We start from the raw sequence: 19,281 nt of genomic DNA, 5'->3' as shown, positions 1-19,281 counted from the left end.
TAGTAATTCAGCAATCAATATTATTAGTCCTAAACAACTCTTTTTGATATTGTTACTTCAATATGTTGTGACAATATATAGGACGTACGTCACAAGCTACAACAATTAATTAACTAAATATAAAAGCGGCGTCCGTGGCCGAGTGGTTAAGGTCGCTGACTTCAAACCACTTGCCGCCCCTCACCGCTGTGGGTTCGAATCTCGACTGGGACTTTGGATTCTTTCATGTGAGGAAGCTATCCAGCCAGCTTACGGAACGTCGGTGGTTCGACTCAGGTGCCCGTTCGTGCCTGAAATAATGCACGGAAGAGCACCTGAGGTCTTCCTCCACCAGTAAAGCTGGAACGTCGCGATATGACCTATACTGTGTCGATGTGACGTAAAACCCAAAACAAACAAAACAAAATAATATAAAAACTGCATATAGTCTGATTTTATTGACCTGCCAATTATGAATACATTATAGCACTCATTTAAATATTCGATCCCACTTCGGTTTTGTTCGTTTATTTTACGAGAATTAATATGGAGTGATATCAATTACGTTTGGAAACTCCCACTAGCTAAATGTAGGTTGTCGTAACATCCGCAATAGCACAGTCGGTTAAGTGATTAACTAATGCATAAGAGGCCCCAGGTTCGATCCGTTCTTTTGACATTCTTTTTAGCCTTATTCTTTCTTTATTTTTATTTTTAAGTATATTTTAAATAAAAATGGTCAAGCGCTTGCAAAATTGTCTACACGCATATGAAACAACTAAGAAAGACTGAATTGTCATGTTTTGTATTGTATTTTACGGCTTCGGATGAGTTTTCAATATTATTTGTAAAACAATGTTACATACAAAAGTATAGTATGTACAAAAAAGTGCAAAACATAATTATTAAAAATAGAAAGAACAAATGTTGAAAAATAGCACAGATATATTTAGCTCCATGAAAATAGTTATGAATAAAAAAAAATATGGACAAACTCTGCCTCGATCTTACAACACGCTGGACATTTAGATAATATATACCAGTGGTTTACCCAATTGCACTATAACGGTCAGAGTAAATAATTCACGGAAACAAGATGAATTTAATCATATTTTACTGCGTACCTTTCACGGAATTTACCGAACATTTATCTTATATTAATATATTCTGTGCATTGACCGTATAATCAGTATGGAATTGACAGGTTAATAAAATCAAATACCTCCAGATGAGCCAAAATATTTTAAGAAATTCAACAAATTGTGACACAAATCAGCCACCATAAAATGACAAGTTAAAACACTCGGAATATGTATGCATAGTATTAACAGACCCAAATGACCTTTAATATACAGAAGAACAAATATTGATGCAATGCAGCAATTGAGGAGAAACTCCGCGATAAAAAGCGCCCATGACGGATACCAAATGCCAAATCATTCTGCTCACAGGTCGTTTATTATTTAGGTTACTATTGGACCTTATTCCGAATGATTTGTAAATCATTTAGATTTGCATAATTATGCTTACGTCCATGAGAGGAAAATATATGCTTATACCAATTCCTTCCTAGTAAGAAAAATAATTGTTTGTTTCATTTTACGCCTTTTCCCAACATTATTTCAGTCATATGGGTGGGCAGAATTAGACTAACAAGACTTATAATGAGACATGACAGTAGTGCAATACTGATTCTGATCTACATAGTGGACAGATTTAAAACATAAACATTATAAAATTTAGTATTTGGTTCCATTGAATACGCATTTACAACAAATATATGTATTTTCAACTTCGACTACTAATTCCATGCCACTGAAAAAGATATTATCATAGCGTTCTGTTGGGCTGTACTCGTGTAAGAATAGGTCAGCAAGAAAAGTTGAAGAACATTATCAACAAAGTTGACGTTATATTATATCTCATTACCATAGTGTTTCAGAATATTTCCGAATCATGATTTCCAACATGATATTTGTTTTAACGACTGGATAAAACGCCACTCTAAAACGGTAAAAAGTGTCAATAAAAATATTTAGGTTTCGCCAACTCTGACTAGCTACTTGTATGCAATGTCCTCGGCCTATAACAAACTATTAAGGTAGTATCTGTCCGAATACTGCTGACCTCGGGAACATTAGAGTTCGCATTCAATTGTTAGAAAGAAATAGTTGTCTGACAAGACGGCTCTGCCTATGTCATGACCGTCCGGCACGGGATCCAACATAATTGATTTGCACAGTGCATATTGAAATACTGAAAGATATAACCCGCCGCCGCCCCCCCCCCCCCCAAAAAAAAAAAAAAAAAAAAAAAAAAACGAAAATTAGCGGAAGAAACATATTAAAAAAAGAAAATGAAAATGAGAGGAATTGAGTTAATAGAGATACGATTTACCAAATATTTTACCACATCAGTGTGTTAGTTAACAATTATTCACGATCTCTGTTTCGATAATAAGCGCAAAATGCATACGCATTTGGCTTACTGTAGATACCGAGGTTTATCTTTATATTTATTTAACTAGCGAATAATTTTAATAGCATTACTTTAAAGTAACTTAAACTAACAGTTAAGGCTATCTTAAATAAACACATGCCCTTTAAATGTCGAATTATTTTGAATGTTTTGTTTATCGTTTACTTAACCTCGTGTGACTTCCGGGACAAAATTTTGCAGTTGCGTAAAAATCACTAAGTGCTTTAGTTTTTATTTAGTGAAGATTTTAACAATTCAGGACCAACGGTCGCTCCCTACCAATCGCTTCGTTATTTTGGGTTCTTATTTGTTAAAATTTGACTTTATACACACTACATGTAATATATACTAAATTATTGCATCTTTTAGGAAATGAACTACTATAAACCTCGATCGCTACGATCTTGCCACGCTGGTGCAGACCAATATCTCGTACAGTAAAGTTCTATTACTTCTCGCCGCTTAGTAGAAACTAGACGCGAGAAACTTGAAAGTGAGCTTGACATAATCACGGTGATAGGGCGTTAACTATAACTTTCCACGCAACGACAAAATATTTTACTTCTGACAGACACCGTATATTTCTGTCACACAAAATAGATAGACAAACCTGCATACGACAAGAAAGCAAATGATAATATGCACCAAACAACGTAACATCAATTTGTTCATTCCATCGAATGTATCGTTTAATTTTCAGCTTTTTACTCTGTACAACATGCACAATGCTTTACTAACTAAGTCAAGATAGTGAAAACAGTTGGGGTGTACTGTGAAAAAATATTGCTTGATCGTCTTTTTTGTCCGTTCAGTTCATATGACTGATCAAAATACAATACGCATGTGTACATTTTTGTCGTTTGAAAAGGTTACACTAATTTATATTATTAATAATCCGTTGTGGTTTTTTTTTTGCATATTTGATATGATTTTCACGTTGTACAACGTGTGTACTTTGGGTACAACTTTGTAGACACCGCATTATTCGTTCTCATATCACCGCATTCTTTCTGTTGTTTTTCAGTAACGTCATTCGAAGAAAGATCCTTCTATGTGGGGTTTCTGTTTTTGAGAAATTTCGAAAACAGTCAAACAAACCGGCTTACTAATCTTTTGAGACACTTATCTAACTGGTATTTTTTAGATTGATTCGACCTTCAAAAGTCTTTCATCAAATAATATATTATTTATTAAACAGCAAGTAAACAGTCTTCGTCAATAAAACACATTGATAAGTAGATATATAATTTTACAGTTATTAATAAAGTATGGTGCAAAAATGCCGTAATTATCAGACTAAAGGAATAAAAATGCTGTGTTTTAATTCATTGTTGTGCGGTGTTCCAATATTCGTGTCGGTAGGTCTTTTTTCACCATTTATTCCTTAAAAGTTACAATACGGATTTCACGCAGTACGTACTGCGAGAAATCTGTTGGTAACTCGCAAAATGGAAACGGGTTTAGTGGTTGTAAATTAAAGATTGTTTCACTGTATTTCTTTCTGAAGCCCTTTATATAAATTAATTAGTGAAGATCTGGAGATAGGGTATCTAGGCAATAATTCTAACGTAAAGTATAGATTAAAATGAGCTGTTGATACTGTCATTTTGCAATTGATCAATATTGTATAGTTATCTATATGTATACTTTATTAAAACATTAACGTACAATTGACGATAATGTATACATATTTATTAGAAAGTTTATTAGTTATTTGTCAAATCTGCATCAGTTTGTAAAAAGTGCCACATAGTGAATGGGGCTATTTAATTCGATATTACCAGAAAAAAAGAAAGAAACAAACAAAACCTATAAAATAAAAAGTCTCCGGCAAAGATACACGTTTTTCTACTTATAATGTGTTGCGCGTAAATTAACTAAGCTTCAAAACTGTTTAAATACAAAACAAGGGATTAATCCTTTCTGTACGTATCTCCCCGCGTGAAATAATTATTTCCCTGCTCTGTTCTGGTAATAAAACAAATTTGACCACTTCTGACAGAAGGGATATCACGAATTCGAAAACCTAGCTAAACGCTGTTTTCCGGTACTTTCTGTACATAGCTCTGGGGAATTCACCTAATGGAGTGTAATAGCGGACTCGATGTTTTCGGCCTTTTTAAAATTAAATTGAAATAAAATAGTTATGTCTTTATAAGAAAATAATTTAATATCATTGTATGAATAATTCCATACAAAAAATAAAGTAAATACACAAGTTTACGCAGAAAATAACCTAATTTATTATGAAAGATTCCACTACGTCTGTTTTAATTTTATTGATTTTCATTATAAACAATTTATTTTTTTGAAAAATTTGCAATAGATATTTAAGGAATATTGATAATTTTCAAATACATCAATTTTTCTCACCTTAAACGGTAAAATAATGATAGAAAAATAAAAATATCATGTAGTTGTGTTATGTACTTCATTTGGCGTAATTCCCCAGAGCTAAATCCGTAACGTACCGGAAAACGGTGTTAAGCTAGGTTTTCGAAAAGGTCAATGGTGGAAAAAGGCGTACTTTGATAACGTTTGTTTTAATTTGTATGTTCTATTCAATATGAATACACAAATTCTTAAATAAGATCACAACCGGGTAATCGAATATTAGGTACTTTGGACAATGCTTGTTTTTTTTTTAAATTTTCTTTTTTAATTATTGTTGTTGCTTTTTACAAATATTTTAATGTTTTTATTGGGATAAAAAAGAGAGCGAGTAGTTAACTCCAACTTATTATGTAAACAAATCGTTCTTTTATAGTCAGGCACATTCATAGAATCTGCCTGTTATCTATTCATTTTTGAAAGATATTTTTATGTTGATTATAATGATTATTTATGTGGAATGAAAATTTAAGTACTCTGTTTTTTATGTCAATTCATTCTTGTGGGGATAGGGTCGAAAGGATCTTCCGGGTTTTCGTAGTTAAAACTTTTTTCGGCGACAAGTGTTCGATAATATAAATTTGAAGCATATATTCATCACCACCAGTGATTTCTAAGTTTAAATGTATTCAAAATATTTCCACCTCAACGATATATGGCTTTTGTTTGTGTTTACCGCGTACTGGCTCCTGGGGTGTACTAATATCGCAGCGACAGATATCATTTTAAGTTTTTTTTAGGTAATTAAAGGTTTTTTTTGTCATTTTATGATTATTTTAAGGACAATGTAAGGTTAATAACAACAAATGAACATGTCAGTTGAATATTTTCATGTTGCAGTGAAAAATAAGATTAGATAAAGACAGATATCTATATATGTCGACGTAGCTAGCAGGCATATATTTCTAATGAGGTTATGTGACTCAATGTAGAAAGAACACTGAAATATATATATATATATCCAAGATATATTGATTATGCAACTGAATACATCAATGGTAATATGGCAACTGCCAACAATAATTACAAAAACAGTTAAACAGAATAGTAATTAAACTTATACAAGTAACAAATAATTCATTATTTCTATTGTCTTAAATATTTAATAATAACAAAATAATTTAGAAAGTTAAACTAAAAACTAACTAACTAACCTGAAATATATATATATATATATATATATATAATATATATATATATATATATATATATATATATATATATATATATATATATATATATATATATATATATATATATATATATATATATATATATATATATATATATATATATATATATATATTGGATATAAGATATATTTATTATGCAACTGAATACATCAATGGTCATATGGCAACTGCATCGATGCATACATTTGTCACCTGATCATCGGCGATTCAGTTACGGGTGACAGGTTAGTATGATTGTATTGTTAGTAAATAGTTAACATGAAATGTAAGGTGGATAACGGGATTTGAGATCATGGAGTAAGATGGATTGTAATTAATGAAATGAACTGTATATAAAAACGACACTTCATATAATTTTAATTGTTTTATTGATAATTTTCAATAATTGTGACACAGGCTCCCTAAGATTAATAACAAATCACAAAGACACTTACTATATAATAATAACTCTATGACATATATATAATTATATATATATCGGTCGGTCATGCAGTTGAAATATTGAGACTAGCGTCGCTACATATATAAATGAATAAACATCTGTTACCGAATTAAAATATATGCTTTTTAATCAATGTTATAACTGTCACAAACTTGTTTATTTTGTGCATTAACGTCTACATTTATCCCGTTAAAAAACAACAACACATCATCAACAACAACAACAACAAAAAACAACAAATGATAATGTACAACAAAATTGCATGAATTTTGTACAAACTTTTCTTCTTCGTTTACTTTTCAGCGGGTTTTGATCAAGCGGCAAACTGGTGCGTCTTTTATATAAACGAACGCCTTTTAATTGAACAGTACAAAATTGACGTATTTATCAAAGGGCTGCAACTCTATGGTATTTTCTGATCTTTGCCATCTAAATCATACTGACTATCTGTATGTACTTTCCTGTATAAGATTATTTTTATATACTATAATTCATCTTACGCAGCGTCAGCGTTTTGATTTTTTTTCTATAACAGTTTGAGATTGATACATATGGAATTTTGCATGAAAAAAAAATAGAATTGCCTCGACTAGGATTTGAACCATAGGCCTCTCACACCCTCAACGAGACCGCTTACCTCTGCACCACGGCGAAGTAATACATATGTACCTTGAATAAAAACGAATACATTATGTAATTCTAAATTGAGAATTTCCATTTCGTGTTTGCAATCCTTATTAATTTCGAGGTAATTTGTTCACGATAAACCTGTTGTTTAACACTGATGAAAATAATTTAGCGAAAATCTTCTCGCCAAAACAGTCCGACATGTATATATTCCACTACTCGACAGTCAGATTTATTTGTGTTCTACGCTCTGGAGTATTCGGTAATCGACATAGCTAAAAATAGCATTTTCATTGATTAAAATGATATTCGTGATAATCCGAAGCTTTACGGAAATAGCCGAACATTTTTCATTGGGTAAAAAAGATATTCATCCGCGAAATTTGTGATTGTAACCTCATATTTCTATTTACTAATCTAAACTTTTAATGCACTGTAATTCGTTAAATGCCTACATTAAAAATTATTCTTTCTTTTAAATTGCTGGTTTTTAAGCAGTTTTGAGTGAGAACTACTTCGCGTTGTTAGGACTGTGAGGAAATTTTGTGTTAGACCGTGGATGTTAGCTATGTATTTACTGATCTTACGATCAGAAAATACAATAATCAAAATTATTTGAATATATTTCCAATAATTTGCTGGGATATGACAGAATTGCACAAAATTATAAATCTTTGACCAATCGGGAACTAACAATCTGTTCTCTGAGAATATGTGAAAATTTATGCGCCTGTCCGTTGAGACTGACGGACTATTTGCCGATTTGGCAGTTAACGATATTAGAGTCTGAAATTCTGCTAACATTATTTGTTTGGGTCTGACGACCCGAACAAATAAAAACAGTAACACATATTTCTAGTGGAAAGTCACAATACTATTTCTTGGAAATGTTCAATTTTTTCTATCTTACCCATATTTCTAAAACTGGTTTCGTTTTGCATTGATCAATAAAATTTTATCATCGTTTTTTATTGAATAACAAAATGACCAATCAGGTTTCAATGCAAAAAATGAAACATAGCAACGTAGAATTTATAACAACAATCATCACATGGACATTTTTTTAGTTATAAGGTTTAACATGTCATTAAGTACAGACAACTTAATTGACATTATCACCTAAATATAATAAAACTTTTAGCACAATGGATTGGACAAAAGAGGAAAAGCCACATTTAATCTTCCGATTACATAATTATTAATTTGACATCTGTAAACAAACATTAGACATTTATATCTTTAATATATTTTATATTTTTACATTCTTTTGAAAATATGGCATTTTTATAGAGAATAATAACATTTTAAAAAGTAAAAAGCATTAATATTCTTTTTTTTTTCGTGAAAGAATACAGCTGTTTTTGTGCTTCACAACGTTAATATTGATTAAACACATTCCTCGCCGTACAGGTTAAACCACTGTGAAAATGTGTTATCGTATCTTATGTAGAACTGTTAGATAAATTATCACTATCAGTTCATTCGTGAATGTGGTTCAAGATTGAATTCATGTTTAAAAAGTGGCTTTAGGGTAGTTTATATTTACTTTTAACCGCGACTTTACACTGTATATACATGACAAACTTTTTATATGGGAAGCATTTTGTTCTCTATACGACATGAAACGAACTTTTTATTGTAACAATACTGGCTTTATGATGTGAAACACGTTGATTTTTGTTTTTAAGAACATTTATCATTTTGCCATTCTATTGTTGTTGTTGTTTTTTGAAGATAAGAATAGCATATCAAAAAGAATTAACATCATAAATATTATGTTTATGAATAAACCGTGTTTGTACCATCATTTGTGTCTTTATTTTAAAAAATATTATATTGGCATGAAAATAATTAAGAATTTTACTTATGACTGATTTTTCATATATAGTATGTACAACTATATTTTTAATGCGTTAACGCAGTAAAGGCTATTTTTGCATACTTTATGACCACTTTTTTTTGGTAATTTACGTGGCTTGTTAGTGCCATTGATATTGGGTAAATTGCTTCCTTTTTGTTTTTTCATAATATTACACATTCAAATAAATTTTCAAAGTTTTCATGAAAATTAGCATGAATCTGGAGACGTGCTGCTTTAAGTTCTGTGTTAAATTCTGTTAAATTCTCATTTCACTTTTTTTAAATAATATCTTACGAGTTGGTAAAACCTTATACTGAATACTAAACGGAATGAATAAATGTACACAAATTGTTTCAACTATAGTTCAGTGGCATGAAATACTCGTACACTGCACAAGTATTGTGACTACTGCATATTACACACTACACAGGATAAAAATATTATTACCAGTATATTTTAAGTATTAGATATTATAACAAAACTACCGAAATTTTACAATTCATTTTCATCTTTAATAATATCGAAAAATAGGTAAAAAGGTAATCTAATGATCGCTAGCCGCATGGGTTCAAACCCAGTTAGGGGTAAGTTGTTGTTTCCTTGAGCAAGAAACTTTACACTCATTACTCAGTACTGGTTGGTTCCAGGTACGGATTTGAAAGTGTGTCTACAAGCTTATAGCTTCCTACACAATCGAACTAAAATAAATTATGTATATTCAACCAAAATAAGAAAAGAAAAATTTAGACAGCTTTTGATTCTCGAACAAATGTAAGTTATATTTTATCCAAATGACTCTACCAACTTTGCCATCAAGACATTTACAATTCTATTTTTATCTTATAATATATTCCCTTTTAAATACCAGTTTTATCTATTCAGACAAAGGTTGTAAACATTTGTGTACACAAAAAAATGCAACGTCACTCTCACATTATTATAGCGGCACGGTACATAGTATGGAAAGCCTTGACTGTCTTATGATTGTAAAAATGAACGTTGTTGTGTCACACTTTCTTTATACAATGTACAATGTGGTTTGTCGACCAATCATCATACGATGTGCATTTATGAATATAGTATGTGGTAGAATCATTATATTATATCAACTTATCAATATATTATGTCAATCTTTCATTATACGATATGTATCTATTATTATACGATGTGCATTTATGAATATATTAAAGACAGTCAAATTATCAATAGGTTATGTCAATCTTTCATTATACGATGTGAATCTATTATTATACGATGTGCATTTATGAATATATTATGTGGTAGCATCATTATATACTGTCAACTTATCAATATATTATGTCAATCTTTCATTATACGATGTTAATCTATTATTATACGATCGCTGCTTTATATGAAGCGCAAACATCATTATATCATGTGATTTTTGTCATTATACTGATGGGGTTAAATTTACCGGGTTAAATCTAACTATGCACCGTTGATGGCGGTGACTGTCTACATACAATGTGATAAAATCTCAAGACTTGAGGGAATCCTGAGCGGTTTTAAACTACTGCTAAATTGTTAAGTTGACTCTATATAAAGAGGATTCTATATAATATAGTGTTGTTTTGACTCTATATAAGAATGGTTCTACAAAATATACTCATTAATGCACATCCTATAATGAAAGATTGACATCATATAAAGATGGTTCCACATAATATATTTGTAATTGCACATCATATAATGAAAGACTGACATCATATAAGGACGCGTTGACATCATATATTGTTAAGTTGACTCTATATAAAGACGAATCTACATAATATGCTGGGGGAAAAATGCACAGTGTATATTGATAGATTGACATAATATAAGGAGACATTGACATCATATGATAAGAATTATTCCGCATAATATATTCATATCTTTACATCATATAATGACAGACTGACATCATATAAGGACGCGTTGACATAATATATATTGTTATTTTGACCTTATTATAAGAATGGTTCCACATAATATATTCAAAAATGCACATCGTATAATGATATATTGACATCATATAAAGACACATTGACATCATATATTGTTCAGTAGACTATATATAAAGATGGATCCACATTATATATTGATGAGTGCACATTGTGTTAGGAAAAGTTGACTCAATATATTGCTATTTGGACAATGCTCAGGTTTATAATCATAAGACAGTCAATGCTTTCCATAGTTAACATGTTCGCCAGGTTTATATAAGCATTTGAATAGAATAATCAAAAACTCTATCATATTTACTTTATGAAAAGATTTCTTAAATGACAGTTGCGGGATATTTTTGAGTTTTATAGAGGATCGATAAAATACGTAGGTAATTTAGATATTTTTCATTTCAATTTTATATCTATTAATGTACTTTTGTAATTTAAACGTTATTTTACGGCAAATATATTATATTTATCAACAATTATGTTTGTGTTGAATGATTTAATGTTTGGATATCTCTGAGAGACGCTTTTGCCATAAAAAGCGATTGGAGTCTTCCAAAGAAAAACGCATCTTTATTTAATTTACTATGGCGTTCAGTTACCCCTAATGATTTTCATTGACGATATATTCGTATTTACCATCTTGATGATAAACTTTGTGTTGTGATTTATTATACCCAACTGGAAGTCATTGTTTTAGACTAGGTCAAAATCAACTTGACTATCAGATTTTAACCATTGCCATAAAATAGAAGTCCTACCAACTTAAGAAATGTATGTACTTTGATGCAAATTATCCATAAGGTACTTTGTAAGGACATGCGGTTAAAGGCGTAAGTCTTTAAGAATTTTACACTGGCTGCCGATACAGACCGTAATATCTAGCTCGAGGGTAACTGTTTACGGCGGTAACGAGGTTCTACCGAGTTTCCACTAAACAGTTACCCGAGAGCTAGATATTCCCGTCTTACCGACAGCCGGTGTTTGATTCTTGTTCTTGCATATGACATGTCTAATATTTTCAGAAAAAAATACGAAAACTGATATTCTCATCACGCACTTTTGTCTTATAGTAGCAAATGAACTTACAACGTCATTCACAGCGGTAAAATGACATCATCCTCAAAACGCAATTCATTCATAAAAGGCGAGATGCAATGACATAATTTAAAGCACGCGACTTGTCTTACATTGGGTGTGTTAGTTAGGTTTTTCTAGAACCGGTGTAAACGGTAGATAATCCTGTCTGATATGCAAGAAAAACTTATCCCCATGTGTTAATATTTACAATTGCCATAAAACAGAAGTCCTGTACTACCAATAAACTTAAGCTTTACTGTGTATCTACATTGACGTTCTAAATGGCTAGAATGGCCAAACCTACCCATCGATCAACTTTTCAATGTTCAAGGTCATTTAAACGATATAAATAAATACAGTTGAGTTAACACTAAAGGTTACACAAAGTGCACTTGCTGTGCCCTACATTAAAACATCTAGTGCACGTCAATGTGCACCTCCTCAAGTGCACTTCAAAGTGGACATTGAAGCTCACCCCTGGTGCACTTTGATCAATTATGCACTGGACAGTGTTTCAGTTTTTTGTATAGAAGTTACATTTAATTTCAATACATATCTATAGTTTATGTCTTAAAAATAGAAACATTAAGAAAAAGAAGTAATATTTCAGATTGTGTTACATTATTTGTAATGTTATGAATATAATTGTGTTTTGGCCTTTTTAAGGAATTTCTTAAAATAACATTTAATTTACAATTTTTACTTTTTGTACAATTCATAACTTCAGTAAATATAATCTTATCAAGTTTTGTTGATAAAAATGGTAGAAACGAAAAAAAAAAAGATAATTATCATTATAATAACCAGGCCCCGTGTTCACAAAGAAAAGATCAGGATCAGGATCAAGTGATCCTGATTTTGTTTTCATTGTTTTATGTTACTAAAATTTATTGTGATTTGCTGGAATTAAATAATAATTATTCAAAATGTAAAAAATTGCCGATTTGAAAAGAAATCAAACTGTTTTGGGATAAAATTAGAAAATAACAACACAAATACAAAAATATTTGGATCAAAATAAGGATCAGTTTTAGGATCAGGATCAATATTTGGATCAACTGTAAAATGCCCGTATCTTGTAAAAATAACAATAAATTTATTCTAAAATTTCATTAATTTGCTATTACAAGTCCAGTTTTATCAAATTAATATTAAATATTTAATATATGAGAATAAAAAATGAAGAATATTAGAGTTTTTCAATTTGATCCTGATCTTGATCCTGATCTTGAAATCTTTGTGAACACGGGGCCAGGTTATTGAAATGAAATACTAGATGGACAGTAGTCAGTTGAATATACAAATAAGTCTCTGTTTATGTATAAATAGTTTTTGATAATTTTAGAGACAAATATGATGATAATTATGTACTTAAAATTTAGCTTGAAAATTGTATGGAATATGAGGACGGACTATGAACAAAGAAACAAAACAAAGTTCTGTTCTGTTCTGTAATAATTCATAGTTGATCCTTTAAAAAGAATTCAATTACCTTGCTTAACAATCTTAATTCTCAAACTGAGATTGAAAAGGGTGTAAATGATAGGATCAAGAAGATATTGTTTCTTTCTTGAATTCATGAAATAATTTTGATGAGCCGTATGCATGAGTTTATGTACTTGAAATTATTTGTTTTTTATCATTTCAATAAAACTGTTTTCCACATGTACAAAAAAAAATTGTCATTACTGGTTCAAATGCATTGTTGTTTCTTTAAATAGTGAAATATTAACAGCCGTAATTTTTATTATGATAATTTATTCATATGTTTAATGTTATTCTTAAATAATGTTTTGTTGCTGGTATACAATATATAGAAATCTTATTAAAGGATGATTGAACATTCCATTCATGAACCATTTCTGCTTGAATGGGCATAATGTCATTTTCACAATAACAAATCAATATGAAATATAATATTCTAACATATAATGAAATAATTGCCGCATTGAGATTCTAAAAGATATATGAAACGAGCTGTGTTTTTATGTTTGTTTTTTTCAAAAGGAATTTTTAGTCCTGATAAATCACTTTACATAAGAAATATTTATCAAATGGCAAAGGTACAAAATCTTTTTATAACACACGAATAAGGCAATATGCCAATCCAAGTATAAATGGTGGGTGTACATGATAAAGTCAAAACAACTCTAGATTTTGCCGTAATTTATATCATTTTTATGGCATAGTTCATGTGTTTAATCAATTACCCGCGTCAATCAGATATCCTTTGGAAAGTAACGTTAAAGTTCAGTTGGCAAGCCTTTATTTTTTCAAGCAGTTATTATATTTTATCCTTAAACATCTTTTTATACAATCATTGTTCAATGGCCTTTATAATAATCAATAATAATTTCAAAAACGTGAATTGTGTTTTATTTGATTAAATACAATCAGCAGATTTGAATATTGGAAATGCATGCAAATTTTAACCATACAATTGGTGTATTTTCAAGTTCAGAAAGAGCATAGATAAGTCAAAGTACATGCAGTTGTTGAGCACTTTGATAAGTGACCATCATTTATAATCCTAAAGACAACTGCATGTATAGATTTGAATAAATATCATCAGTAAAGAAATATTAAAGTTCACATACTTATCACAAAGGGCCATTCTTTAGTCAAAATTGATGATAGAGTTATAACTCTAGTCTTTGACAGTGAACATTAAGTATGATTTTACAAACATGCCAAACTATGCATGTAGTCTTCTGAATAACAAGATATTAAGGGGCAATTTCTCATAACGAAATCATATGGAAGTAAGATCAATAGGTTAGTCAGACCTTTAATTGGTCTAAGTTCACTAATCAAATATCACAATGCAACAGTTTAACATGGCGTCGTGTGTAAAGTGTGTACTGTCAACATCAAATATAAGTGTCTTAAAGTGATTAAAATATATATTTAAGTATTCAGATTTTGCTAACACGTTTCCTTAACATCCAGTTTAATTTTTTTACAAATGGCTTTAACAGACATAATAGAATAAAATTGATAAAGAAGCAAACACAAGGGAAGGGGTACGGCTCATTCTTGTTCATAAACTTTGTGTTTGATGGCAGAAAACATTTGACCTAAGTCAGAAATGAATTCTAAGTCCATTTCCATTACACTATATACGAATATAAAGACAAGGGTAACAACTCCCAGAAGAAAATAAGAGTTTTCGCCTCGCAGTTTTAACGATACAACATAAATAAAAAAAGAATTATAACTATTCATTTTCTATGATTGTTTGACTCGATTGTATTTTGCTAGCAATATACATCAACTGAATTTCTGAGTAGTACGTATCATCTTATTGAAATGGAGAGAAATCGGCCATTTTATTTTTGTAAAGGAAAGTAACACAATGCATTAAGAGATTTATTTATTTTGTTGTTGTGTTTTTTTTAATTAGTTAACGAAATGTTAAGCACATTAACGCCTCGATAACTAACGAAAATCTTAACATAGCTCTGAACAATTCAAATTTTGACATTTTGATAAAGCTAATGAGAATGTTAAATTTAACAAAAGTTAATGTAATTTTTCGTTAAAGATAACAAATGTTTTGAACAACTGGACCAGTGGTTTTAAAATTTTAAGCCAATTCATGTAAACAGGACTTTACACAAGATTTAACAGAGCTATACATACTTCTTATCATTTTTAATAATTTACCATTCAAACCAGCATAATACATCTTAAACCAAAGTGCATTCCTGTATATAGAATCAAAACAACGTTTTAAATCAATAAAAGCACAATACAATCTTTTATTCTGGTTCAAATATTTTTCATTTATAGAATGCACTATAAAAACAGCTTCTGTAGTCGAACTACCTTTTTTTTAAAACCAAACTGCGCATCAGAGATAATATTATTTTCATCACACCATTTAGTTATTCTTTGATTTAAAATACTAGTAAACAATTTACCAAGATGACTTAATAAAGTTTTTCCTCTGTAATTTTGTACATTTTTCTTTATTTCCTTCTTTATAGTAATGGTATTATACAACCTCTTGTTTCCAGATTTCGGGAAAAATGCCAGATTCTGAAATAGTGTTAAATAGCTCGTTATATGTCCGGACAAAATATCACTTGCTTCTTATAAAATATTCGTTTAAAAGATTATCTATCCCCGCCGTTTTATTTCGTTTAAGCATAGAAAATTGCCTAAAGTACTTCCTGTAAAGTAATATTTCTATCTAAAATTTCAGAAAAAAAAAAAAAAAAAAAAAAAACCAGGGTTAAATCATTAAAAATCATGGACATTGTTTAAATCTTTGGCTCTTTCATTCAAAGAAAAATTTACTTCAGGAACATAGTTTCCAAAATATGTTTTAAAATCGTGCAAAGGTACTTCACAATTATTTCTTCCCTGTTGCTTTTTAAAATAGCGCCAAAAATCACGTGGTTTACTCTTTTTTAATTTTTTAAAAAATTTTAGTATTTTTTTTTTTTCATTTAAAAGAACGACGTTTTTTCTTAACAACATATTTATTACCAAGCTTTACGTTGAACTAATTCTAATCTATCAGTCTCTGTGTGTGACATATTAAACTGTTTTAATGCATTTTTGTTACAATTGTTTTGTTTCCTTACAATCTAAATTCAAACATTTACATGAATCATCAATTTCAGTTACATCAATCTTGGAAATGTACAACCATGTTTTTTAAAAAAGAGGATTCTGCCACTTCTCTCACAGCACTCGTGAATAAATTCACCGTATTATTTACACTATTTATATCATTTACATTACATTTCAATAATATATCATTTAAAACAGGCAATTTTGCTATAATTCCAGAACGATATAATTCTTTATCATTATCACTCCATTTAATATACTCGTAATTACATACAATGTACTTTTGAACCATTTGCGTTAACCGAGTTACACAAAATGTCGAAATGTAAGGCAGCATGGTCGCTGAATTCATTAAATTACATACATGAAAATTGTTTATCATTTCAAAATCTTTTTCACACAATAATAAATAATCTATCAAGCTAGCACCATTATAATTATAGCATGTAAAAACACCTTCCTAAGCGGCCGTTTGCTATTCTAAGGGAGGTAGCTTTACACATGTCAATTAATCTATTACCATATGAGTTACTCCCCTTGTCCATTGAAAATCTTGGCAAGGGTGTATCAATACAATAATCATCTGAGTCTATGTCGGGCACAAATTGATCACATCATATATAGTCATGTTTGCATGACGTCATTGCATTACAATCTCCTGAAACAAACACCGTGCTTTTAGACTTAAAATGTTCTATATCATTTTGTAAACAGTCGAACAAATCTATATCTATCAAATTTGCAATGGGTATATTTTCTCTACATAAATAAACTGCAGCTAGGTAAATGTCAGAAGCATTATTAAAGAAATATTTATCAAATTTTAACCAAATAATTGTGTCATGTATATTTTTTTACTATTGAAATACCATCTCTAACATTATTCCTGAGATACACAACAATACCACTGCTATTTCTTTTAGCATTGCGGTGTCTGAATTTACGATATAAATTATTACATGAAAACCCTTCTAAATCTTTTTCACTCGATTTACTAGTCCATGATTCAGTTAAGATGATGGCGTCATTTTTTTGGTTAAAAAGTCAGTGAAGCTTTTGTCTGTTGTTTTTATTAGAACTCAGTCCATTACAGTTCCATATTAAGCATTTAAGCCAATCCGCGTTTTCCTAGACATCTGTTACTATTTCCCCATTTACATAGAGTTTGTCGTATGACACTTATGCTTGTATTTCCGGGCTTCCTTTTCTTGCTTCATCTTTCTTGAAAAGTGTCCTCCTCTTTGCTACTACTTCCGGGTTGAACTGTTCCGTATATAATAATTTGTGTCCTTTAATTTATTGCTGGATTTCCGGACAATTTCCCTGTCGGTGAACATATTGAAATTTGCATACAATTCTTTGCCCTTCTGTTTTGAGCCTCAATTTGGTCTCTTGATATAGCACCCATGCGATGCGCTCTTTCAATTTTAATGTTCGACACGTAATCTTTTGCGAGCTGTAACTTTTCCACAATGAAATTTCTTAAAAATGCTTCAGTGTTTTCGGGCTTTTCATATCCTTCCTCTTTAATCCCACCAAATATAAGATTATTTCGCATTGATTGCGACTGTGTGTATAGTAATGATTCTTTCATCTCTTCATTTTTCTTCTCAATATCACCAATTATTTAAAACGCTTCCCCTGTTTCAATTTCCGCAGACGCTATTCTATTTTCTACGCTATCAATTTTATCATCGCTGAGTTTTTGACTTTTGAATCAACATGTAACCATAAACGTTTAAGTTCTTTTATCAAAATTGTTTACTTTGTTTTCTAGCCCTTCCACTTTAAGCATTTGTACCTTTTTTTAGATTTAGACTCCAGAGATTCAAGTTTTTTATCAAACGTCACTTAACTTTTTAAGTTTATTTTTCCTAGCATAGCAATAATTATCTGCATTTGTAGGCCCACCAGACTTGTCCGCCATTATTTGATACAATCTACCGATTTGTCACGGTTTTAACTTGACCGCTCAATACCATCAAATCTATTATCGACTGGTTAACAGTTTACTTGTTATAATGATTCTTGATCTTGTTCGTACCAATAATAGAGTTTCGTCCTCACGTAAAACCTCGCTTACCTCTCTGACTGGTCTGTAGCCGCACGGCGAGAATCCGAATTTTGATAATTTACTAAAATTTTGTTCATCATCACTTTCACTACTTTTTTTCCTTTTTCCTCTCTTTTTGTTTTTCATATTATCTTTTTCATATTATCTTAATATTATGTCCATCCTTTCACTGATTAAATAATTAATCTCCACTAATATAAAAATCCAAAATATCAGTTTACTATATCCAACAAAAAACACTCAATTTCGAGAGACACAAAAACACGTCTTACACCTTTCGCGCCATTACCATTACTCTAAGGATATCAATTCAACGAATTTGCTTGTAATAAGTTAGAGTATTAAGGGTGCTTTATTCTTTTCATTTGCTTTAAAATTGTTATTTAACTTTTAACTTATTTCATTTAGATTCCATTTTGAATCGGGTAGTGATGCAGAGAACCCAAAACAGATCTTCAAAGAAGAAGGGTGCCTCTTCCTTTGATTATTCATGTAATACTTCAGCAAGAAATATGAGTGAAGAGGAAAAGGAACAAGAAAGAATATTGAAGGAGATACAATACTTGATGTCAGATGAAATATTTGACGACGTTGTTATAACACCTGCACCGTCAGATAAAGTA

At 30.4% G+C, this 19,281-nt stretch overlaps 1 protein-coding gene across 1 annotated transcript in view; it reads left to right on the top strand.

Moving 5' to 3' along the window:
- Nucleotides 1-19,281, top strand: part of LOC132742224 (guanylate-binding protein 1-like) — a 199,447-nt gene that overhangs the window by 140,840 nt on the left and 39,326 nt on the right. The gene's annotated exons all lie outside the window — the stretch shown is intronic.

This window comes from Ruditapes philippinarum, unplaced genomic scaffold, assembly GCF_026571515.1.
Source record: "Ruditapes philippinarum isolate M1 unplaced genomic scaffold, ASM2657151v2 ctg935_1_1_1_1, whole genome shotgun sequence".
NCBI lineage: Eukaryota > Metazoa > Mollusca > Bivalvia > Venerida > Veneridae > Ruditapes > Ruditapes philippinarum.
The sequence above is the reverse complement of the archived record's forward strand: the minus strand, read 5'-3'. Positions and strand labels throughout refer to the sequence as shown.